General features: G+C 37.3%; 1 long non-coding RNA gene across 1 annotated transcript in view; it reads left to right on the top strand.

Moving 5' to 3' along the window:
• Positions 1 to 20,794, top strand: part of LOC121819957 (uncharacterized) — a 179,542-nt gene extending 158,748 nt beyond the window's left edge. Inside the window, exon 6 of the long non-coding RNA XR_006060339.2 lies at positions 20,691 to 20,794. This is a non-coding gene — a long non-coding RNA (uncharacterized LOC121819957). The remainder of the gene's footprint in view (positions 1 to 20,690) is intronic.
• Positions 20,795 to 27,005: the final 6,211 nt, after the last annotated feature.

Here is a 27,005-nt window from a genome sequence, read left to right as displayed (position 1 = left end):
AATGACATTTTAGATGTGAGTTGAAAAGATCTGTATTTCATTAGGACCCCATAATGTGAGTGACTCTTTGGATACTATAGCATGGCAGGGAGCCTGTTTTATAATGGTATATTTGAAAGATATATTTATTGTTCCCCCACAAGAAAAAGCCAAGAAGAGAAGGAAAAATAAAGTTAAACTTCAGTCTTGGGGCAGAATCCCTGGGGTACATTTGGGGCCATCAAAAATCTGACCCCTCTTCCCAAATGAAAGCAAAACTTCCAGGAGTTCTTAGTCAGCTTATAAACAAAGAGGAGAGCATACAGAAGTAATGAAATTTCCAACTGTGGAGAAAAGCACTCAATTATTTTTTTTAAATCAGGGAATGATTGATGTGGTTGCAATTTGATGTTTGCTTTTAAAGAAATTCTTTATTTCACCATTACTCCCTTCCTATCCCCCTCCCCTTCCTCCAGATATTTTATAGCAAAGCAATACTCACCTTATTCAGACTTCCAGGGTTGGATTAAAAGAAAGTTGGTTTGCGTTTTCTGTACTTCCTATTCTCTGCTCCCTAGTAACTCCACATTGTTTCAGTAGTGTAAATTGTGACAAAGTCTTGTCTTTTACCCCTAAACTTTCTATTGCTTTTGAGGTACCTGGTTAATTCTTTGAGTGTGTTCTTCTTTTAGGAAAAACACCTAAGACATGGTTGGTTCTATGTTAGCCAAACTTTCTAAATTTTATTTTTGTGTGTGTGATGAGACTGAATTTATTAAAAGTATGCTTAAAGAATTTCTTTGCTGGTGACCACACTTTTTTAGACCTCACACTGCCTTTTTTTTTTCATTAAAATTAAAATTTTTAAATTTGGTTTCTCAAGGCAGGTTTGGGAGGGCTTCACACAGAAGACAAGTAGGGCTGAGTAGTTTATAATTTCCTTCTAGAATGTCCAATGTTAGGATCTTTCTAAAGTACGCATTGACACACACCATAGAGATAGAAGCTCCTTTTCACACCCCATATTTTTCATGTCTTTAGAAATATCCTGTAAGTCAGAGTGTCAGTTTTATCAGAACTGAGGGAGAGGAGCATCCTTTTTTCTTCTTGCTTCTTCTAGAAAAGTCCCCTTAGGAATTATAATAAGAAGGGTCTTCAATGAGATTAATGGGCAACAAATAATATAAAGCACTTAAGACATGAATTTCAGGCTTTCAGAATGGCACACAGAGATCCTTAGTATTACGTGGTTCTTCGTAATAGGAACCACATTCAAAATGCTAGAATGTCAGCCACCAAGCAGGTTCAAAAGTTTGCTCTAATATATGCTGATATCGTTTGTTTTGGTTACCTGGTAACTTTCAGTAAGGGGTGGTTTCCTTTATACTTCTGCGTGGACCCCCTTGTCGCTTGTGTCTACCTAAAACCATTTATGACTTTACCAGATGTTTCTGATTTAGAGAGAGTACTTTTTGAACCATTTCTTTCTAACTTCCTTCCCCCTCAACCCCTCCCCTCCCTGCTCTTCTCGGGAGCTAATTCCAGTCAGGTTGGAAATTACAAGCATGTTGTTTAGTGCCGGGGATGATGTGCTGACCGGCAAGCAGAGGTAGGGCTTGAACTGAGGTCCTGAGGAACAGACTTCAGTAGATTAGCATATCCGTCTACTGAGAAATGTGCCATGCAGAAGCTTGACTTCCCTTCAGTCTAACTTAATTTTTCAGATTCCGTAACTGAGACTGGCAGTTCTGAGCCTCTTGTTCCTTCAGCACAATTTATCAGCACAAGGTCAGAGAATTCTTTTGGGCCTGTTTCTCATGAGTGGTGATAATTATGCATATAGACAGCCCTACTCACATTATGTAATGTACTGAATGAAGCAAGAGAATGGTTTTGATTTAAAATCACAAGCACCGTCACCAGACCCAAATATGTCCAACATCCAACTAACCCAGGAATCACCTCTCATGTTCTGGATCAGATCCATCAACACACCCCCAATGAAGACACATCCTTCTCTTTATGACTATTGATGGCTTTCAGCCTGACAATTCAGAAATGTGCCATTGACGCAGGCCACATTCAGAAGAGAACGCCTTCTGGGATTTCTCAGTCAGCGGCCTAAGTGGGGCTGATTTGGTGGCAGGAAATGTCTCCAGATAATGCATTCTTCTAATTTCTTTTGCAAATACTCTGCATCTTAGCTATTAATCAGGGAAGCTCCCACTTTTCCCTGTCAGAGCCATTCGCCCATTTGGCCCAGGTTTTGGTTGTGGGAATGGATGAACCATGTTCAGTTCACTGCAAGGTTAAGCAGATCAATGCTCCTGTCACTGTCTGGTTAGATGATATTTAACATCACTCTAAACAAAAGCACTTCCAAACAAAGAGGAAGGGAGCGTGTGAGTAGATACTCTGTGCTAGCTTCCTTACACAAAATCCAGAGGATTTTGTTAACATGTAAAGCTTCTTTTGACCTTTAGGGAATTTGCATATTTCACAAGCTGGGTAGCAGAACTAATAACAAAAGCTACTAGATGGAATCATTGCAGCCCTTACTCCTAGAAAATAAATACAGAAAGCTGTTAGGGTTTGCCGTGACTCATCAGATAGTTAAATGCAGGTAAACCAGATACTTTAACGTTTATATCACAGAGGAAAAGTATTAATAAGTCACACAAGCAATGAATGGCCCAGGTCACACTTCAAGGCCACCCAGAAATATTTCTCACGCATTCATTGCACTGGACAAAGCAATTCACACCAGCTGTAGTCATTTTCCCACTTTTATTCTAGGAGCCATTGCTATTGCAATATCATGGCTAGCATGTCTTGAGAATCTGCCTATCTGCTGTATGCTGTGATGCTTGAGAATCTCTGCCTATCTGCTGTATGCTGTGATGCTGGATTTGTAAAAACAAGTGTCTTAACCATTTGTTATTTGTACCTTGTTTGGTAGCTTTTCTTTAAGAATTTTCCAAGGTTGTTTATTTTTTGTGTGGCTAAACATAAATATGTTTCATTTCAAAACTTTTCTTCAGTATCAGCGAGGATAAGAAAAACCCAGTTGTATTTTTGGGTGAATTTCCCAGGTTTGTATATTTTGCCTTTCTCTTTACATCATTTCAATCCAATCAGATGTCTCAAGGAAGTGGATGCCAGGAATGATGAATCACTAAAGCCTGTCCGGGATCAAAATTCAATGTAGGTGGAGTATGCTGGAACATTAAAGTATACCATGGCTTTCCAGTAGAAATAATACTTTATGCTTGGCAAATTGAGAACTGACATCTAATAACTTGGTGCATTGGAAACTAGATTATAAATAAATGTATGGTTGAGATAAGTTTTAAATATTATTTTGAGTACCAGAAAGAAATGTACCCTCAGTGGCTCACAGAGATGTAGCTTAGAGAAGCTTTCTTTTGCAACACAATACAGAATCTTGATGGTTATTTTTTATTTAACATTTTAAATAATCCATATGATAAGAAAGTCAAAACTTATTCTGTGAATGGCATTTGACTGCTTTACTATTTGTCTTTATTTGTATGTATTTTGGAGTTATAGAGTCTATATTTGCCATTACCTTCTATCTTAAACTTTACCACAAATTCTGTTATCTTATGGATTATTAAGATTGCTATTGGGAATGATTTTTAATATTCATGCCAAGGCTATGGTTTTTCCAATGGTTATGTATGGATGCGAGAGTTGGACTGTGAAGAAAGCTGAGCACCGAAGAATTGATGCTTTTGAACTGTGGTGTTGGAGAAGACTCTTGAGAGTCCTTTGGACTACAAGGAGATCCAACCAGTCAATTCTAAAGGAGATCAGCCCTGGGTGTTCTTTGGAAGGACTGATGCTAAAGCTGAAACTCCAGTACTTTGGCCACCTCATGCAAAGAGTTGACTCATTGGAAAAGACTCTGATGCTGGGAGGGGTTGGGGGCAGGAGGAGAAGGGAATGACAGAGGATGAGATGGCTGGATGGCATCACTGACTCGATGGACGTGAGTCTGAGTGAACTCCGGGAGTTGGTGATAGACAGGAAGGCCTGGCGTGCTGTGATTCATGGGGTTGCAAAGAGTCGGACACAACTGAGCGACTGAACTGAACTGAATAAGAATATGTTTATATATATACATATATATTTAAAATGCTATTTTACTTTTTCTTTAGCTGGAAATAATAATATCTTTAGGTCAGGTGTTAAAAAATTTTATTCCATTTTATACAACAGTCTTCAGAAAAGCCATGTGGGCTCAAGACAGTATTGTATTGAGAAAACTGTAGTAGAAATACACTTTTGAATATTTTGTGAAAAATTATGAAACATTAACATGGAAGCCACAATATGACTGCTTACCTTATTTCTTGAGAACACATTGTGTCATTCTTTTCATGTCTCAGCAGTTCAGTTTTTACTCTCCCTAATTTCTCCTGTGAGCAGCCGGGTTGGAAAACAGCTTTAGTTTCCATATCAAAATCTTAGAGGTGAGAAGGGAAAGTAAATTTGTAATCCTTCACTAGCTCTTGAGTTGAGATCAGCACAGTTTTGTTCTTGCATAGCAAATATATTTTAGAAAAAGTATGTTTCCTTAGGCATATCTCAAATTAGTTCATCTCTGTCTAACCACCTCTGTATGCTAGGGTCTATAACATGGGGTAGAGGGAAATTCTTCATTTTCTAGCCCCTCAAATCAAGGAGAAATATGTACACTTAAACAAGCTAATAATTAGTAAAAGGATAGGCAATTATCTCAGACTTTCTCAGAAGTTCAGTTCAGTTCAGTTCAGTTCAGTTGCCCAGTTGTGTCCGATTCTTTGCAACCCCATGGACTGCAGCACGCCAGGCTTCCCTGTCCATCACCAACTCCAGGAGTGTACTCAAACTGAAGTCCATTGAGTTGGTGATGCCATCCAACCATCTCATCTTCTGTTGTCCCCTTCTCCTCCTGCCTTCAATCTTTCCCAGCATCAGGATCTTTTCAAATGAGTCAGTTCTTTGCATCAAGTGGCCAAAGTATTGGAGTTTCAGCTTCAGCATCAGTCCTTCCAATGAATATTCTCAGAGGTAGAAAAAACAAAAAGAAGGATCTAGGTGCAAAGGGCACTGAATTTTAATCCATAAGAAATAGTTTTAAAAAGTGGTTTTTTCTCCCAAATTTGGGAGAATGACATTCTAACATGTACACTATCATGTAAGAATTGAATCGCCAGTCTATGTCTGACGCAGGATGCAGCATGCTTGGGGCTGGTGCATGGGGATGACCCAGAGAGATGTTATGGGGAGGGAGGTGGGAGGGGGGTTCATGTTTGGGAACGCATGTAAGAATGAAAGATTTTAAAATTTAAAAAAAAAATTAAAAAAAAAAAGAAACTGGTAGATTTAGGGATTGTAGAACATCTCAAGGAGAAAGGCTTAATGGGGAAGAAAGTAGAAGGAATTAAGGATTTACATTTAGCTTATGATCTTAATTTTTCACGTTTTTTGGGGGGTGGGCGGTGCGGGGCACACACTGACTGAAACTGCCCACCCTGGCCAGGCACCATAGTAATTATTTGCATGAGTTACTTTCTGACAGGAGGTCCTGGTAAGGAATTTGGAACTAATAAGCCACCACCAACCAGAAGAGTTTGGGAAATGTCAAAAGGAGAGACCACGTGTCTGATCACCTCTCAGAATCCTTCTCGCGCATCCATCTTGGCTGAGCAGTGTGTGCGCCACCAGGAAGGACCCTGAGTCAGAACAATTGACCAAAGACAACCTGGAAACTAATCCCATCACCATAAAATCCAAGAGTGCAAGCCACGTGGCAGAGCAGTCCTCCTGGATTTCCTTACCCTACTGCTCTCCGCCTGGTTGCCCCTTCCCAATAAAATCTCTTGCTTTGTCAAAAAAAAAAAAAAAAAAAAGTGGTTTTTTGAGCTGGTACAGTTTGAGTTGCAAAAAATTTGCAAGGGGTTCTGCCTCAGCCAGTCATGATGATGAAGCAATATTTCCTAAACAAATTAATGATTACCAACTGGAGAAGATGTCTAATGCTAATTATTCTAGGTTTGAAATCAGATGCCTTCTAGAAGTTTTATGCATTGTTATTAGGTATGTGTCCTTAATACCTTTTTAATTATTTCCTGATTCTTGGTCTTGCCAAATGTAGCTTTGCCAACCTCAGTACTTTCCAAGAATGTAACCCCCAAGTTAATGAGGGATTCCTGTGTAGTTGATGCAGAACGGCCAAATGGTACAGGAGCAGTTTAGCACTAAATCAAAATGATCTGTTCCAATAAAGCAGTTGCAGGATTTTTGATGGAGATGAGTATGAACTCGATAGGCCCCTGAGGATTCATTTGTATTTGTTTAACATTTATTTATATTTATTCAACATTTATTTATATTTATTTAACATCAGGAGATGATGTTATGCTGGATTCAGGTCTAGTTCTGACAGAAAGGATAGGTGGACACCAGTCACCTTGGGACCTCAGAGAGTCACTGAAGTTCTTTAAAAACTTCCACACTTGTGCCTCTGTCTACGAACTGGACCCAAGCCCATTGATAGCATGAGTAAGCAGACTGATGGTGGTCTGCAAGCTGATGACTGGTCTCAGTTAATGAGGGAAGAGTTTCCAAGCACTCAGTTCTTAATCTAACTTTCTGGCCTCTCATGCTATCACAGAGACAGTTTTTGCTGCTGATGAAGTGGGTTAGGTTCAGATACACTCCAAATGATGCATAAACCGTGTAGCCCTGCCTACTGGCAGCTAACATGTGCCTTTGCTGGGCTCAAGCCAGCTCTGCCCAGCACAGCTGATTTTGTTCATGGTGAAATGGGGCAGAGGGATCATGGTGCCAAAAGAAGCTGGGCCTCATCCTCAGCTACAGAGTTGTCCAGAAGGAACATTTGAGCAGAATTCCTGTGTTTGCTGATCTTAATAGTTAACTCTTACTCTGCATCACTCCAATGTAGGGAAATTTCTCAGACAAGATCACATTTTATTTGAGTAACATCTCCAGACTTCTCTTCACCCCTCTATGTTCCAGTGGTGGTGGTGGTGTGCATTTTCTAAACATCTTAATTGCTTTGCTTTTAAAGCTTTGGTTTCCCAGATAAAATTCAGATTCTAAATCAGTATTATGGAGCAGAACTACTAGTATATCTCTGAAGGCTTTTACTCTTATGGCCCAGAGTTTGCTTGTGCTCCTTAGCTATTTTAATAATAATTTTACTCCTCAAATAGTGTCTCAGGCCCTTGAATGTAGTCTGATATCTTTATCGGCTAGTATTTATTACATATGTAAATATATGCACTTTTAAAAAGACAACAATAAGTACAAATAGTCATTGCTATGAACTCATTTTTTGGGGTGGAGTTGGCCTTTATCTGGTAAAATTCCAGGGGGCAGAGAGCTTGAGCCTGGTGGTTAATTTTATATCAGATTTCAGCCAGCCGGCAGTTACCCTCGTCTGCCGGTAGACTACTTTTTCTGTCATTTGGTATTAGATGTATTACACACCAAGCAGTAATTATCTTTGACACATAATTATTATGGTTTTGATGACAAGAAAGTCTTTTCTTTCCCTGCTTTCATAACGTATATTCCTGAAAGTTCAGGCTTGCAAAATGAAGCTAAAAATTAAAAGCACTTGGCTTCAGATCGAACTTGAGGAGAGGGGATGAAACAAAAGAATTGTGTGTGCATGAGGGAGAACAGTTTGGGGGGGGGGCTAAAATTTAAAAAAGAAAAAGAAAAAGGTACAGACTATTGAAAATTTCTCAGGTAAATGGATGAACAGGGGAGAAACTTCAAGGGTCATTAATGCCCTGGAGAAAAGCTGCTGGGACATGGCCAGACCAAGTTCCCAGCAGAAAAAGGGTGCCTCTAAAGTAATAAACTGATCAAGGCTCAGACTAAAAGAGAGAGGAGAGGAAAAGAGGAGGCTCCTGGCAAGGCCACACAAACCACACGAATGAGTTTCTAATCTTGCCACCCGGGTATTTTCCAGCTCTGCACTCTGAGTCAACCCCAGCTGCAGGCCTGGATGAGCAGTTTAACAATCCTTGCCTCTAAACAAAGATTTAAAAAAAGATTTTTTTTTGCATGATCAGAATGGGACATCCCGAGTTTCTTGATCCTGGGGGCTCTATAGTATTTAAACAGGCAAGTGCCTGGCACTTCTCCAGTTCTACCTGCAGCTGTGTTTCTTGTAAAGCTGGGTCACCAAGTTTTGGCTGCAGAGGCTGGTCTTGGCTCTCTTGAATGATTCCCTGAAACTTCTGCTTAGGAGTATCTGGGGACAATGGGAGGTGCTGAGAAGGGTGGGTGGGTGGAGACAAGGGAAGAAAAAAAGGATGTATTGGAGGGCTTGCTAGAAGCTGGCATTATAATACATGGATGTAATAATTTAACTCTAGGAAGCTGATGTTATCTAGGATCTGATTAGCACAAGAGGAAATCTATTGGGTTGGCTGATGGTGACTGGACTGAGATGGAAGATGTTTTCCTTTTCCTCATATGAAAGTAAAAAATGTGGGCATCGGGGAGTCACTTAGGTTCCCAGGGGTGCTTCCTCTCCTTATAGACTTCTCAGCTGTAACTCAAATAATAATAATCAAGTGACCAAACCTGAAAGCAGCTCTAATTTTAGTTCGTTTTATTATTTAGAAATGAGGAGTGGAGGGGGGAGGAGGGGGCGGCTGCCATCTATGACTAATGCTGTCTTGCAAGCTCTTAAGCCATATTTAGTAACATGGGGTATAAAAATAAGCTTTTGGTTCAATTTTTTTTTTAAGCAGACTTCTGTTTCCTTTCTTCTATTCCCTCTCCCAAAGACGGATTTAACTAATTACACTTTCAGCTGAATGCTGATAGACATGTATTTATTATCGGTGCTATAAGCCCTGGAATTCTTTCTTCCTCTGTGAGGCCACAGACATATACATTAAACTCCAGTCCCTGTGAGCTGTCAGAGTTATGGTCCAGCCCAGAGCAGTGCAACATGATAAAGTTTTCAGGCCCTGTTTAGTTAAGACTGAAGAGCTGGGACCCAGCCAATCTCCACCACTCAGGGCTCTTTTCACAGTCCAAAATGATTTGGCTTAAACGTTTCCAACTGTGATGAGGTCCCATTTCAGTGATTATGCAGTCATTCACTTTTCCACATCAACATCAAAGTCATTAACAGCCGAGTATTATTGCATTGGCTGGAATTCAGTTAAGGACTAGAGGGAAGTTGCTCTTTATTAAGATAAATCATTGCCTTGGTTATGTCACCCATGAAATAATCAATTTACTGTGTTGGTTAATTTCCTCCCTCTTTGATCTGTGAATTAAATTCAACAGATCATTGTTTCACACAACTACCACTCAAAAGATGTTTTAAGGGAAAAATGCATACACATGTTCTGATGGCTGTGGTCCTACGAGTGTGATAAACACCATAGCACACTGAGGGCTCAGTTCATTCCATCATTCATTTCTGCAGTTATCTTATCTCCCCTATGCTCCAGGGGCAGGGCAACGCCCTGATCTAGCTGGGTGATCCTCTCTCTGAATTCCTGAAGTGTTCTGCTAAGAAATAAAATGTTAAGCAGAGCTAGCCTTAATACTTTGGGGATCATGAGCTTGTACTGAATCCAAGGTGGGATATCCTTGTCTGGAATTCAGAATGAAAAAGCAGTGATCTTTACATGGATACTCACTTATAAATGTGAGGTATCCTTTAGAAAGATCCCTCTCATAAATACAAGGCATTCTTGGCTCCATAATTCATGGCTTCTTATAGGGGAAGGAAGTTGAGAGGGATGTTTCATTTTTCCTTGCTTTGGTGATTCCTCTGAGAAATGTTCTTGTGCTTGGGTGATTTAAAAATATATATTTTAAAATGAAATATTTCAAACATGCAGACAAGTATAGAAAATAATATAATAAAAATCCATGGACCCACGATACAACTTTATCAAATCTTAACATTGCACTTCAGATGTAGTGTGTGTGTGTATGTGTGTTTTAAAGAAATAAATCTTATGAATGCGGTTGAGGATGCCTGTGTATCCCTTTCCATTCTCTAGCCTCAAAGGGATGACTATCATGAATTTATAGATGTAAATACTTTATTTTTCAAACTTTACTTTTGCTGCCTGTTTTTGCTACTACAACCAACACATATATTACTTTAAAAGTTTTTAAACCTTTTGAAGATGATTTTATCTCTTATGCATCCTTTTGCAGCTTGCTTGTTTTATCTACATAATTTTATTTACCAATGTTGATAAATGTAGATTTGTTACTCATTTGAACTGTGGCATAATATTTCACAGTATGAATGCATTTGACTCTTAGACACATGTTTTTGTTCACAAGTATGAGATTTTTCTGTAGGACCTGTACCAAAAAGACAAGATTATGGGTCATAAGATGAGATCCTTGGATGCCGTCACCAACTCAGTGGCTCATAGGATGAGATGGTCTGATGGCATCACCAATTCAATGGACATAAGTTTGAACAAGCTCTGAAGGACAGGGAAGCCTGGTGTGCTGCAGTCCATGGGGTCACAAAGAGTTGAACATGGCTGAGCGCCTGAACAACAACAATAAGAGTACTCACATCATCAACTTTATGCAGTTCAGTTCAGTTCAGTCGCTCAGTCGTGTCCGACTTTTTGTGACCCCATGAATTGCAGCACGCCAGGCCTCCCTGTCCATCACCAACTCCCAGAGTTCACTCAGACTCACGTCCATTGAATCAGTGATGCCATCCAGCCATCTCATCCTCTGTCGTCCCCTTCTCCTCCTGCCCCCAATCCCTCCCAGCATCAGAGTCTTTTCAAATGAGTCAGCTCTTCACATGAGGTGGCCAAAGTATTGGAGTTTCAGCTTCAGCATCATTCCTTCCAATGAACACCTAGGACCAATCTCCTTTAGAATAGACTGGTTGGATCTCCTTGCAGTCCAAGGGACTCTCAAGGGTCTTCTCCAACACCACAGTTCAAAAGCATCGATTCTTCGGCGCTCAGCTTTCTTCACAGTCCAACTCTCACATCCATATATGACCACTGGGAAAACCATAGCCTTGACTAGACAGACCTTTGTTGGCAAAGTAATATCTCTGCTTTTTAATATGCTATCTAGGTTGGTCATAACTTTCCTTCCAAGGAGTAAGTGCCTTTTAATTTCATGGCTGCAGTCACCATCTGCAGTCATTTTGGAGCCCCCAAAAATAAAGTCTGACACTATTTCCACTGTTTTCCCATCTATTTGCCATGAAGTGATGGGACCAGATGCCATGATCTTCGTTTTCTGAATGTTGAGGTTTAAGCCAACTTTTTCACTCTCCACTTTCACTTTCATCAAGAGGCTTTTTGGTTCCTCTTCACTTTCTGCCATAAGGGTGGTGTCATCTGCATATCTGAGGTTATTGATATTTCTCCTGGCAATCTTGATTCCAGCTTTTGCTTTTTCCAGCCCAGCGTTTCTCATAATGTACTCTGCATAGAAGTTAAATAAGCAGGGTGACAATATACAGCCTTGACGTACTCCTTTTCCTATTTGGAACCAGTCTGTTGTTCCAAGTCCAGTTCTAACTGTTGCTTCCTGACCTGCATATAGGTTTCTCAAGAGGCCAAATTACCAGTTTATTTTTCCAGTACTAGTATATCAGAATCTCGACTTCTCCAAACTTTCTGTGCTAAAATGACTAAAAATAATTTTCTTTTTAAAAATCAGACTGAGGCCACTGTTCTCTGCCTTCTATGCACTCAGTCTCCACATTGAAAGTAATGTAGAAATGTACAGTCAACAAAAGTCCAATGAAGGTAGGAACTGCCCAATATTATTTCTTACTTCTGTTTTAATCTTTACTTTTAATATCTGACTTAAGAGATAGGTACAGTCAAGATAACATGGAGGGCTGAAGACTGGCACACAATATTTTTGAAAAACATGGCTAGCTCTTCATAGTCAGCTGAAATGGAGATATATGATAATTTCTCACATACTTCAGACTCAAAACAACACTTTAACCTAATGGTTACAATGAACATAGGGCTACAATCTCAATCCCTTCAATCTCAAATTTTCATAAAGATGAACTAAGCACTTCAAGAAAACAATATATATATTTTTATCTTTCTTGCTTCATTAAAATAAAATACCATTTACTGGACACTGAAGAGAATATAGAGCATGATGACAGGTATACTCTTTTCTTATACTCTTAGACTCGGAATCTGGGCTTCCCCAGTGGCTTGGTAGCAAAGAATCCGCTGCAATGCGGGAGCTGCAGGATGCACAGGTACTCAGTGAGAGGTTATCTTTGCCAATTTCTTTGTAAACACCTGTGGACAGGAGAAATAGTTCTGATTTTTTTTTTTTTTTTTTTTACCTCTTATATGGGCTTCCCAGGAGGCTCAGTGGCAAAGAACCTGCCTGCCAATGTGGGAGACATGGATTCAGTCTTTGTACTGAGAAGATGCTCTGGAGGAGGACATGGCAACCCACTCTAGTGTTCTTGCCTGGGAAATCCCATGGACAGAGGAGCCTGGTGGGCTACAGTCCAGGGGGCTGCAGAGTCAGACACGACTGAGCACACGTTTCCTAATTGAGACCCTGGAACCAAATAATCTTGGTTTGACTTCTGGTTCCTTTTCCTGCTAATAGCATAACTTTAGACTAAACTCTAGTTTTCTCATCTGTGACTTCATAGAGGTATAGTGAGAAATCATCAGAAAACAGATGTAAATTAATTAACTCAGCACTAAATGGATGTGAGCTCTAAGAATACATTGTGGTTTTTGTTGTCATGTTTAGTTGCTCCTCAGGTGGCAAAGAGACAGTAAGGACAACAAAAGAACAAACGGTGGGGTTCTGCTGAGTGAGCCTGCTCCTTCCAGGATAGCCAAATGCATCCAAGGGGAACCCTACACCAATGTTCAGTACTGCCCTCATGTGTTTGCTCACTCTTGGTAACATTTAGCTCTCTACCAGACGTGTTTTGTTCTGTTAAGGCTTTGCTGGCTTTTAAAGACCTTTCCAAGATGTATTATTTTGCAGTGTTCCTTTAAGATGAGGTGATGGCAGGATTTAAAAGATAAACCAAAGACACAGTGATTTCAGATACTCTGAGTTGCATAGCATGTAACAACTAGGTGTTATTTTTCCAGTAAATCAAGTTTTAAGTATAACTTTTAGAGAAGGGAAGAACATGACAAGAATCCTAGAAAGCTTTTCAGCTAATACTTTTTGACCTTGTGGTTCATTTATGACCAGAGGGAATGTTAAGGGGAGGGACAGGTCAGAGATGGTGCTGTTGGTGGAATCATCCTGTGAAATGCATGGAACACTTATCTGCTTAGGGAATCTGTAGGAGCAATGAACATTGCACATACCTTATCCTCAGTTTTTTCACCATGAAAACAAAAGTTTCTGGTTCTTTGAGACTGCTGCTGATACTGCTAAGTCATTTCAGTCGTATCCGACTCTGTGTGACTAGGTGTCACTGTAACTGACATCAGGTTATTTTGTGGGCTCACTTCTGAAAAAGCTAAAGATCAGGGAAAAAAATCACAAGTATTATTCTTCAGTCTGAGACCTTTGTCAGAAATGTTTGACACCTCAAACACATAGAATTTTAAATTTTATAGGTTAATATAAATTACATTTAAACGGCTCAAAAATTTTATGTGTTCTAGGCCAACATACCGGGCTTTATCAAACTTATTTAGTAAATTAGGAAGAAATATATTTCCCGGGGAAATATATGTTGAGAAAATAAGATTGTAGATTTTCTCTGACAATAGTGGTTTCTAAAAAAAGGGGAAAAAAGTGGGTGAAAATGTATGTATGCATGTGGATGTATGTAGATGATTTCTTTTATAATTTATACTACCAAGATAATATCAGTTAGACAACAGTACAGGGGAACATATGAGTTAGAATTGGATTCTGAAATACTGCAGTAATTTCAGTGAGTGCTTATTTTAAAGATAGTCATTTCTGATAAGAATTTCTCATCCTTACCTATTATTATATTTAGTGTTTAAATATATGGAATTTAATGGTAAATAAAGTTTAAAACTAATTACATTTGCTTTTAAATGACTTCATCAATCAGTATCTAAAATTTACCAGAATTGGGCATTAATCCATCAAGTGGTTGGAAATTGCCAGGGTATTCCAGCTACTTTAGCAGTTCATATTTTATAATATTTCTGTCTCCACATTACTAACATTAAGCATAATTTCATGGCAGAAGACAATTAGATTAATGAATGACTCTTGTGTTGTCAAATCCCATGAAAGCCATTTCTGCAAAACGAACTGGAAAATCTGTTCTGTATTTTAGAAGAGGTGGCAGTTTCTACACTAGACAAAGAAGGCCAACTTCTGTATTCAGTTACTAATGTATAATTCTGGCCTGGAAGTCTACCCTCAGAAAATAGTCCAATAAATTCATGTCCAAAACAAGTTCAAGACCAGTGAAGCAGTTCATTATTCATTGGGTAGGATATGAAAGAGAAGCTTAATATTTTACTGATGATTCCAAGCCCAGTAAAATTTGTTATTTCTAATTCAGGTAAAAAGTCAACTCTCTATTACTTGTGATATTTCTGAATTAGAAGTAATTTCCTGTTTGAATTGATGACCATGTAAAGAAATTTCAAGTCTTGATCATTTCTCTTCACTGAGTAACATTTTTTGAGAAGCTGATTTTTCCTGTATTATCATACAGTATGACCTGAAGAAACAGAAGGTTAGATCATTGAGCCTCATTCAAAATTATTTATGCCTGGAACTCTCATTATGCAGGTAATATAATTGTCAGTAGTACTTTAGAATATGTTTCTTACAAAGCCAGATGAAAAGGAAGACTCATATCTTAGTGGTCAGTGAGAAATGTTGGCCTTTGAATACAATGCATCTGATGGTCATTATGTCAATACTTTTGTCTTATAAGAAATAATGGGTCCAAACAACTGAAGTGTAAGAAGTATGTCATTAATAACAGAACAAGAATTAGCATTCAAGGACCTGAATTCTAATTTAGTGCTCTTTCCCCTCTACTTAAGACCTGTCTCTATTTCTATCCCTTCCTTAAAAATCGGTCAGATAGTTCTAAAAAATGCAGTAATGTATGGTGAATGTATGAGAGCAATGCTTTGCTGAAAGATGATGGAAGGGAACTCACACTCAGTTGTGTCCAACTCTTTGCAACCTCTTGAACTGCAGTCCACCACTCCTCTGTCCATGGAATTATCCAGGCAAGAATACTGGAGTGGTTTTGTCATTTCCTGCTCCAAGGGATCTTACCAACCCAGGGATCAAACCCATATCTCCTGTGTCTCCTGCAGGGACAGGCAGATTCTTTACCACTGAGCCACCTGGGAAGCCTAAGATGGTGAAAACTAGATCCTAAAGGGACATGGGCGTGAGGCTGCCCTGGCACAAAGGTTCCATGAGCTCGCTGGGTAGCTAAGAAGGGAAGGCTGAAGAAAGGGGCAAATGGGAGCACCTGCAGATAAACCATTCTGAAGTGATATGTTGGGGCAGACAGTATCCCAGACAATGGCCCCCCTAGGCTGCTCAGCCAGGATAGTTAAGAAGAGGAGAATGGAGAAGCATTTCCAAAATTTCGGGGGAAGAATTTTTAAGACATGACAACAAATGTAGCAGTTGTAAAGAAAAAAAAAAAAATAAAAGAAGTAAAACAGAATGAAAAGACAAAGGGGAAAGCAGACGTTTGCATCATAAAAAAATAAGCAGAGAGTTAATATCCCTAGTCAAGCATGCACTTATTGGCAGCGAAAAGAGATAAACATGTAAATGAAAAAATAATAGTAGACCCAAGGAGGAGAAATAGGGAGATATAAAATTTTCACAAACATGAAAAATACTTATCCTCACAAATAATTAACATCATTGAGAAGCTATCTTTCTCATATTGAACGACTAAAAACCAAACAAAAAGTAAAAACAAAATTAAAAAATAGGAGAGAGATGAGTAATAGGCTGTTGCTTATGCTGGCTAAACTTTAATTTGTATAACTTTTTTGGAAAGTAATTTAATAGTTTATCCCTAATGCCTGAAAGTGTCCCTAGTTTTTGACCCAGCAATTCTACCACTAAGAAAGAATCCTAAGGCAATATTCATTAAGCATGAAAGTTTAAAAATGAAAAAAAAAATGAGTAGAGCTTGGTTAAACAAATAATTATGGATCACATCCAAGTCTATGCCTCAACCACTGATGCAGAAGAAACCGAAGTTGGTTTTATGAAGACCTACAACACCTTCTAGAATTAACCTTCCCTTCAAAGATGTCATTTTCCTCATAAGGGGTTGGAATGAAAAAGTAGGAAATCAAGAGATTCCCAAAATAGCAGGCAAGTTTGGCCTTGGAGTAAAAAATGAAGCAAAGACTAACAGTTTTGTTAAGAGAATATGCTGGTCATAGCAAACACCATTTTTCCAACAACCCAAGAAATGATTTTACACGTGGACATCACTAGATGTCAATACTGAAATTAAATGGGTTGTGTTCTTTGCAGCCAAAGATGGAGAGACTCTATACAGTCAGTGAAAATAAGACTTGGAGCTGACCGTGGCTCAGATCATGAGGCTTAAATAGAGGAAAGTAGGGAAAACCACTAGGCCATTCAGGTATGACCTAAATCAAATCCCTTATGATTATATAGTGGAGGTGATTAATAGATTCAAAGGATTATATCTAGTAGACAGAATTTCTGAAAAGTTATGGATGGAGGTTCATAACATTGTTCAAGAGGGAGTGATCAAAGCCATCCCAAAGAAAAAGAAATACAAGAACAAAAAATGGTTGTCTGAGGAGGGTTTACAAATAGCTGAGGAAAGAAGAGAAGCAAAAGGCAAGGGAGAAAGGGAATGATATATCCAACTGAATGCAGAGTTCCAGAGACTAGTAAGGAGAGATAAGAAGGCCTTTAGTAAACAATGCAAAGAAACAGAGGAAGGACTAGAGATCTCTTCTAGAAAATTGGAGATATCAAGGGAACATTTCATGCAAGGATGGGCATGATAAAGGAAAGAGATGGTAAAGACCTAACAGAAGCAGAAGAGATTAATAAAAGGTGGCAAAAATACACAGAAGAACTATACAAAAAAGGTCTTAATGATTCAGATAAACATGATGGTGTGATCACTCACCTAGAACCAAATATCCTAGAGTATGAAGCCAAGTGTGCCTTAGGAAGCATTAGGGAATATTTCACACAAAGATGGGTACAATAAAGGACAGAAATGATATTAGCTGAATAGAAGCAGAAGATATTAAGAGGAAGTGGTAAGAATGCACAGAAGAACTATACAAAAACAAATCTCAATGATCCAGATAACCACATAGGTGTGATCACTCAGCTAGAGCCAGACATCCTGGAGTGTGAAGTCAAGCGGGTCTTAGGAAGCATCACACAAACACAACTAGTGGAGGTGATGGAATTCCAGCTGAGCTTTTTCAAATCCTGAAAGGTGATGCTGTTATAGTGCTGCATTTGATATGCCAGAAAATTAGGAAAACTCAGCAGTGGCCACAGGACTGGAAAAGATCAGTTTTCATTCCAATCCCAAAGAAAGGCAATGCCAAAGAATGTTCAAACTGTCACACACTCATTTCACATGCTAGCAAAGTAATGCTTGAAATTCTTTAAGCCAGGCTTCAATAGTACATGAGTTGAGAACATGCCTTTGTTCAAGCTGGATTTAGAAAAAGCAGAGGAACCAGAGATCAAATTGCCAACATCCGCTGGATCATTGAAAAAACAAGAGAATTCCAGAAAAACATCTACTTCTGCTGCTTTATTGACTACGCCAAAGCCTTTGACTGTGTGGATCACAACAAACTGGAAAATTCTTCAAGAGATGGGAATACCAGACCACCTCACCTGCCTTCTGAGAAATCTGTATGCAGATCAAAGAGCAACAGTTAGAACTGGACATGGAACAACGGACTGGTTCCAAAATTGGGAAAGGAGTATGTCAAGGATGTATATTGTCACCCTGGTTAGTTAACTTACATGCAGAGTATGAATGATGTATTGGATGAAGCACAAGCTGGAATCAAGACTTCAGGGAGAAATATCAGTAACCTCAGATATGGAGATAACACCATCCTTATGGTAGAAAGCGAAGAGGAACTAAAGAGCCTCTTGATGAAAGTGAAAGAGCAGAGTGAAAAAGTTGGCATAAAACTCAACATTCAAAAAACAAAGATCATGGCATCTGGTCCCATCACCTCATGGCAAATAGATGGGGAAACAGTGACAGGCTTTATTTTTTGGGGCTCCAAAATCATTGCAGATGGTGACTGCAGCCATGAAATTAAAAGATGCTTGCTCCTTGAAAGAGAAGCTATGGCCAACCTAGACAGCATACTAAAACTACTACAATATTGTAAAGTAATTAGCCTCCAATTAAAATAAATTAAAAAAACATGATGTGAGGATAAATAAAGGTATGATATTAAAGTAATTTAGCACAGACATAATATTAATAAAAATAAATAAAAAGCAGAGACATTACTTTGCCTATAAATGGTGTGCTGCAGTCCATAGGGTCACAAAGAGTTGGACATGACTTAGTGGCTGAATAACAACAAGCTATATATGCTCAATAAGTGTAAAGTACAGTTTCCTTATGTATAAAATGTGTATTTTGTTGGCAGTTTATTGAGAAAATGTATGTAATGTATATAATAAGCAGGCACTCAATAGATGTTTAATATTATATATTAATAGTTTGTTCTTTAAATCTTTTAAATGTCTTGGGAAAGAATGTTCCAGGTGAATGGAAATATCCTGCAGGCTTATTCACAGACAGGAAGGTGGGTACTAGACCTGCAGTCCAGTGCGTGCAGGGGAGCAGTGGGAGATGGTGATGATGATGAGTTTGGAGAGGTGACTGGGGCAGATCACATATGGCCTTTTAGGCCATGTTAACAACCTGACATTTTCTATTTATTTGTTTATTGTCTATCCTCCCCACAAGGATTAATCTCTACAAAGGCAAGTATTTTTTTTTTTTTTTTTTGTTCACTGCTATACCCATAAGCGTTTAGAACTGCTCTGCTCAATATGGTAGCGTAGCCACATGTGACTATGAGCACCTGAAATGTGGCTGGTATGAACTGTGATGTAAACGACCTCTTTAATAAATATTTATATGGGTTTCATATAAATGACATGATAAATCATGATAAATCCGTGATAAATCATGGATATATTGAATTAAATAAAATGTATTATCAGAATTAAGTTTACTCCTTTCTTTTTGCTTTTAGAAATGTGGTTACTAGAAAATTTAAAATTTTATATGTGACTCACATTATACTGTTAAAAGCACAGACATAAATGGTACACAGCTGTCATTCAGCAACTAATTGTTGAATGAATGAATGAGCACATGTTGTATTGTAGCTTGATTCTGTTTGACATGACCTCTGAATTTTAAATTTGACTCAAAAACTATGGGATTTGTGGTTAGATGAGAACTTGTCTCTGATTAATATTTGTCATAACAGCCACTTTTAGATTCAAGTTTCCTCCCAGCTCTCTCTTACTTGGTCCCTCTGAGAGTTACCTGGCTATCCATGTCTTTGGCCGTAGAATAGATAGCTTAGTAAAGGCAGAAAATTCTGCTGTTGTTGATGTAGACAAAGACTCAGACCTGACAGGAGCAAATGTCAGCTCTACTAGTTTGTGAATTTTAGATCTAATATAATCTTGGTGGGTTGTCATAAGGATTTAGCCAGCTACTATATCAATACATATTTAATTTATTGAAAAAGTAACAATCCAACATATATGTAAAGGTAATTATGACATATACCTTTCATACTGAAAAACATGTTTGCACAGGATAAAACTCTAAAGTAAAGAGGCTATGGGGTTTTTTTGCTTGTTTGGTTTGGTTCAAGAAAACTGCATCTTTCTATGTATTTGTTACTGTGGAGGATTATGTTTATATCTGGGCCTTTACCTGTAGGGAGTTCATGGATACCTGTTTTGGCTTGGTACATGTTTATAGAAATCCCTTTTTCCTATCTATAGAAATATAGATAAGTAAATTTTTAAAATTTATGGGCAGCCATAGAAAGTGTTTTCTAAGTAGATGACAGACACTGGGGCTGAATCCTACTTCAGGCAGTAGCAAGCAAGTTAAACCATCACTGATTGACTTTTATTAACTCTGATTTGTAAGCCTGATAGGCTCAGACTTGTAGCTGATGGACAGGTTTTTGTCACCTAGCCAAGATAGGAATGCCAGAGAAATGCCAAAGAGAAAAGACAATGTTGTTCCCCCAAAACCATTGTGCTTTGAACGTTTGCTACTTTGCTTTTTCTATTTTATATACCGGAGCTGAAATGTTTTTACCAATTATTTTGTCATTCTTTATAAAACTTAGTTTAATCAGATGCTGAGTCTGATCTTTGTGCTTTAGGCTATGGCTGTAAATAGCAATGAAGTGGAAATACTGTTTGTTTAAGAAGCTGGAATGCATTGGTTTAGTTAAGAGACAGTGGAAGAATATGAACACACACACTATTTCCTCAACTCCTAGTTCCCCCAAAGAGATATCTTAAAAAAATTATTTTTAAAGAATTCTCTTATGGGCTAGTTAGGTATGACTCGAAATCTGCACATGTAACTAAAATATGATTTCTTTCTTTTCTCTTGCTAGGTCGAATTCCAGGCAGATATATGGATATTGTGCTTGATTGCTCCAATCTACTTTTTCATTCAACCACATTTGTTGAGCATCTGAAGGATGAACCTTGGCATGGTAGGTGCTTTTGCAAGCCCTGCATTTCAACTTCACAAAGATGTGACATTCAAGTGTTATTATCCCTATTTTCAAATGAACATGTATTCTCTAAGAGGTTCTAAGAAGTTCCACAGCCATTAAGTAACAATATTCTCTGTTCAGTGATCTTCCTCTTCTTTAGGTGCAGCTAAGTTTTTCTTTTCGTTCCACTCATTAAAACCTCTCTGAAATGATCTGATAATCTCATTCCTGTGAAAAACTAAAGATGAATTAGGCTGAGTAGGTTTCTAATTTTGCTTGAGATTTCTTCTTTGATCCATGGGTTATTCAGAAGTCTGTTGTTTAATTTTGAAATATTTGGAGATTTTCTAGCTATCTTATTGTTACTGAGTTCTAATCAAATACTGTTCTGATCACAGAACATGTCTATCATTTTGATCCTTTACAATTCACTAAGATTTGCTTACTGGATCAGCTATGGACTATTTTAGTGAACGGTCCATTGCACTTGGGAAGAATGTGTGTTTCTCTGTTGTGGGTTATAGTGTTCTATAAAACCGTATCAGGCCAAGTTGTGGATATCGTTGTTCAAATTTTCCATATGCTTTCTAATTTTTCTGCTTGTTTTGTTGATTGCCAAGAGAGGGGTATTATATCTACAACAGTGGATCTGTTTATTTACTCATTTTTGATTCACGTATTTGGGAGCTTAGTTATTGGATTCCCAGATATTTAAGATTGTTATGATATCTTGATGAATTGATGTTTCTACTATCATTAAATTTCCTTCTTTATCTGGTAGTGATTTTCTTCTCAAAGTCTCCTTTGGCTGACAAAAATGTACCACGTTAGCTTTTTTAGGCTTAGTGTTTGTATACTATACATTTTTTCATCCTTTCACTTTCAATCTGTCTGTGCCTTAATCTTTTAAGTATATTCTGGTAAACAGCATGTAGTTAAGCTTTGTTTTTGTTTTTCAGTCTGATAATCTTTGCCTTTTAATTTTAGTAATTAGTCCATTTATATTCAACATAATTATTGACATCTGTGAGTTTTGATTTACTCTCTTGATGTTTGCTCTCTTTTTGTCTTATCTGATTTTGTTAATCTATTTCTCCTTTCCTGCTTGTTTTTGGGTGAAATGAATATATTTAATATTTAGATGTTAGTAGTAGATATTCTCTACTTTTAGGTTATGTCTCTTGGCATTATTTTTTAGTGATTATTGTGGAGATCAAAATATTCATCTTTAACTTTTCATAGTCTACATTAAAAAGTATTCTATCTATTTATAATCAGTGCAAGAACCTTAAACTTATATACTTCCAAATACTGGCCATGTCTGCTCATTGTGCTCTTGTTATCATTATATTTTATTTTGACATAGGCTATAAACCCCATAATGCATTGCTATGATTTTGGCTTTAAGGAGATAATGCACTTTTTAAAAGTTTTCTCTCTCCTGTTTCTCATAAAGACATAGAATTTAAAAATATGTTTACTATAAAATGTATAATTTTAATTTATTAAATATATATTATTTAATTATATAAATATACTATATTATATAAATTATTATATAAATAATCATATAAACACATTAATATTTAATATAATTTTTATAAGATTATATATTTTTATATGTAAAATATTTTACATTATATATGTGTATATATATACCAGAATAAGTTTAAAAATCTTTTATATTTATCTATATATGTGACTTTCTAGGTGTTCTTTGTTTCTTCATGCAGAGTGAGTTTTTCCTTTAACATTTCTTGTAGTGCAGGTCAGCTAGGGATGAATTCTTACAAACTGTCTGTCTGAAAATTTCTTTTTTTTTTTTCCTTCATAAAGGATATTTTCACTGGATATAGAATCAAGGCTGACAGTTTTTTCTTTCTGAACTTAAAAATGTCATTCCATTTTCTCCTGTTCTCCATTGTTTCTGATGAACAGTCATACTTCATTCTGATTGTTGTCCGCCGGTGCATAAAGTGCGACTTTTTTCCCCTTCAGGCTGCTTTCGAGATTATATTTAGCTTTCAGCACTTTGACTATGATGTGTATAGGTGCATTTTTTTTTTTTAGCATTCATCCTGTTTTGGGTAAACACAAGACACGTACTTCTTGGAGCTGTGGGTGATAGTTTATCAGTTATGCAAAATTCTCAATTTTATTATCTCTTCACAAAGTTTTTGCCCCATTTTTCCTGTCTTCTTTATATGAAATTCCAATTATGCACACACAGCTCATTTGACATTGTTCCACACATTTCAGATGCTATATCTTTTAAAAATTTTGTTTCTCTTTATTTTGCAGTTTAATCATTTCTGTGGGCATGTCTTTTAGTTCACTTATTTTTTCCTCCTCTGTGTCTTATCCGTTGATAAGAATGAATGAAAATAATTCTGATAGCCTCTATTGATATTCTTTTTAGTTCTAGAATTTCCACTTGGATCTTTTGTATGTGGAAAACTATGCAAAATTTTCTGTTTGCTCATCTGTGCCTTTCATTAATAAATATTTTAACGTATTTATTGTATTTAAAGTCTCTCTCTGGTCATTCCAACCTCTGGGCTGTATCTAAGTCTGATTCTTTTCACTGTTTCGTTTCTTAATGATGGGTCACATTTTCTTGTTTCTTTGCATGGCTCAGTTTTTGATTGAATGCTATATATCTGTATAAGATAAATGTAAAGATTGAATAAATATTTGTGCCAAGAGAAGGTTTACCCCTTCTGTCATGGAAGTACTGTCAGTATATATTTTTAGTTGAGTAGAGTTGCAGCCATATGTTGTTTAGTTAGATTTAGTTTAGTGAAATCTTCAAATGATTTGAAGGCAAGTTCAATACACTTCTTTTATCAGAGCTTTAGATTTGAGTTCCTGGAGGATGATCCTTTGTTTTCCTGCATTGCCTGCATTTTTTAGCAGGTCCCACACATGTACACATCAGATGAGGAAACTATTTGAGCTCTCTTACTGCTCTTTCTGCTGTAGGAGGCCATTGCTTGCATTCATCATAAGACTCAGAGTTAAAGGAGGATTTCTCTCATTTCTCCTATCCTGACTTTATACTTCACCAGGTTTTGCATGCCTGTGCCCGGCTCTCTGTGTGTGTGTATGTGTGTACATGCTTTGCTTGTGTATATCTGTGTGTGTGTACCAGAAGGTTAGTCTATAAATTGTTGAGAGAAGAGTGAGGAAGTTTCTAGGTGTAACTATAGATTTGTCTATTTTCTCCTTTCAGTTCTGCGCAAGTGCTTCACATATTTGTTACTGTTATCTGATGCCTATATTTTAGAATTGATATATCTTCTTGGTGAATTGACTCATTATTATGCAATATATTTGTATACTTTATCTGATATTAATATAGCCACGTTTGCTTTCTTTTGATTAATATTTGTATGACATATCTTTTTTCATCCCTAGACTTTCAGCCTGAACTTCAACTAAATTGTAGTTGAAGTGCATCTCTTGTACACAGTAGATAGTTGAGTAATTTTTATAACACATTATGCTAGTCTCTGTCTTTTAATTATCATGCTGCTGCTGCTAAGTCACGTCAGTCATGTCTGACTCTTTATGACCCAATGGACTGTAGCCTACCAGGATCCTCTGTACATGGGATTCTCCAGGCAAGAATACTGGAGTGGGTTGTCATTTGGTTCACATGTATTTAATTTTTGATATGTTAGATCTTAAGTCAAACTCTTTTTTTTGCGGGGGGGGGGGGCTTTAGTTTGTTACTTCTTTTTTTTTTCCTTGCCTTTCTGTGAGTCACGTAAACATTTTTTAGAATTTCTTTTTGATTGATCTGGAGAATTTTAAGAATATCTCTTTGTATAGCTCTTAGTGGTTGTTCTGGGTATTATATTGTATATACATCACTCATCATAGTCTACTTGTGTCAACATTTTACCATTTGAGTACCATGTAGAACCTTGTTTCCCTTTTTGCTCTTTATTCTCTTTTATTACTAATATATTTTATATAATACATACATTTAGAACTATGTCAGATATGATTATAATTTTTTACTTCAATCATCAAGCATAATTTAGACTTTGCCTCGGGAGAAGCACAGTACATTGACATTGTATGTATCTTTATATTTACTCTTCCCATTGTTCTTTCTTCTTTTTTTTGATGTTTCATGATTCCCTCTTTTATCATGTCCTTTCTCTTTAGAAAATTTTCTTTAGCCATTCTTTTAAGGTAATGTACTGATGACAAATTCTCATAGTTTTCTGTTATCTGAGAATGTTTTTATTCCTCTTTAATCTTGAAAGATAAATTTTTATCCAAATGGAATTATGGACTGAGACTTTATCTAAAAGATAATTTTTAATCCAAATAGAATTATTGATTGAGAATTCTTTTTTTTTTTTTTCATAAATGTCATGCCAATTCCTTACAGCTTCCATAGCTTCCGATGAGAAATCTACTACTGTTAAAATCGTTTTGTCCTTTAGGTAAAATGTTGTTTTTCTCTTGATGCTCTCAAGACAGTTTTTTGTTTTTAGTTCTTAAATGTTTACCCACAGTGCGTCTTGACATGTGTTGCTTTGGTTATCTCCTGTTTGGAGTTTGCTCAGCTTTGTGAATCTGTAGGTTTATGTCTCTTGCAAAATTTGGGAAGCTCTCAGCCATTCTTTCTTTAAATATTTTCCAGCCTGCTCTCTTTATGCTCTTTCTTATATTCTAATGACAAAACTGTTAGATCTTTTATGACAATCCCACAGATCATTGAGTCTCAGTTAACTTTTTTCAGTCTATTTTCTCTCTATTGTTCAGATTGGGTAGTATCTACTATTCTACCTTAAAGTTTACTGATTGTTTCCTCTGTCCTTCTGTGCTTCTCGTAAGCCCATCCACTGACTTTTTAATTTTAGTTTTCGTATTTTTTAGTTTTAACTTTTTCATCTGGCTCGTATTTATATTTTATATTCTTTGCTGAAAGTGTCTATTTCTTTGCTGAGACTTCCTCTTTTTTTCAGTTGTTTCACATGTGTTTGTGGTTGTTTACTGAAGGATTTATATGACGGCTGATTTAAACTTCTTTGTTAGATAATTTTAGTATTTCTGTTATCTCTATACTTGCAACTATTGATTATCTTTTTTATTCAAGGTAATCTTTTTCTGGTGCTTAGTAACTGATTTTTAAACATTTTTAAAACCTGGATATTTTGGATATTATGTTATAGCACTGTGAAATTGACTTATACCTTCTGGTTTAGCTGGCTTCTTCAATTACCACTATGACATAGGAAATGGAAGGTATTGCCCTACTACTGGCAAATGGGAATAGAAGTCCATGTTCCTCATTCAGCCTCTGCTGACACACATGTTGGGAAGGAGCTCCTCATTATTGTTGGGTAGGAGTGAGGTTTCTAGCTCCTCACTAGTCCTCCACTGATACCGCTGGGAAATGGTCTTGTTAAAACTGGTGGTAAAAGTTCTTATTCTTCATTAGACTTCCTCTGACTCTACTTCAGAAGGGTGGCAATAAGCACTTCTTTACTGCTGAATGGAAGTGGTTGTAGGTTCTGGGTGTCCAAATGGTATCCACTGGAAGGATCTCATATGGAGGAGAAGGGGGCGGCAGAGGACGAGATGTTGGATGGCATCGTCAACTCCCTGGACATGAGTTTGCGCAAACTCCGGAAGATAGTGAAGGACAGGGAAGCCTGGCATGCTGCAGACCATGGGATCACAAAGAGGTGGGCATGACTTAGTGACTGAACAACAACAATGTATTTGTTCAGTGGAGATAAAAACTGACTCTCTGCATGATCTTCTCTGATACCATCCTGGCAGGTGATGGTAGCCTGGCAGAATAGAAATCTAGATTGCCCACTCAGTGTGGTTAGGAGTGAGGTCATAGTTTTTTCCAGTAGTGTTTTCCAAGAGTAAAACATTTGTCAAACTTTTCTATCTTACTAGATTGCCTCATTCCTGGTCTTGCTGGAGAGAGCAGGCTTTGTTAGAAATTTTTTGTTTGTTAGCTTGGACCAGTTGACATTTTCAGCTTTCCAGTTTTTTAGCTCCTAGAATGAGGCATATAAGGCAAAACAACTCAGGTAATTAATTAATGTTCTATTTTTTAGAACATTCTTACCTCCCATGCCAGTCTGTTTTCATTGTTGTCTTCTTCTTCAATATGTCATCTAAAGATTTTAGTTGTAGGCAACAGGAAAAATAGGGGAAATGATCTCTATTCCA

The sequence above is a fragment of the Ovis aries genome, chromosome 7 (genome assembly GCF_016772045.2).
Source record: "Ovis aries strain OAR_USU_Benz2616 breed Rambouillet chromosome 7, ARS-UI_Ramb_v3.0, whole genome shotgun sequence".
Lineage (NCBI taxonomy): Eukaryota > Metazoa > Chordata > Mammalia > Artiodactyla > Bovidae > Ovis > Ovis aries.
This window is presented reverse-complemented; position numbering and strand designations above follow the sequence as displayed.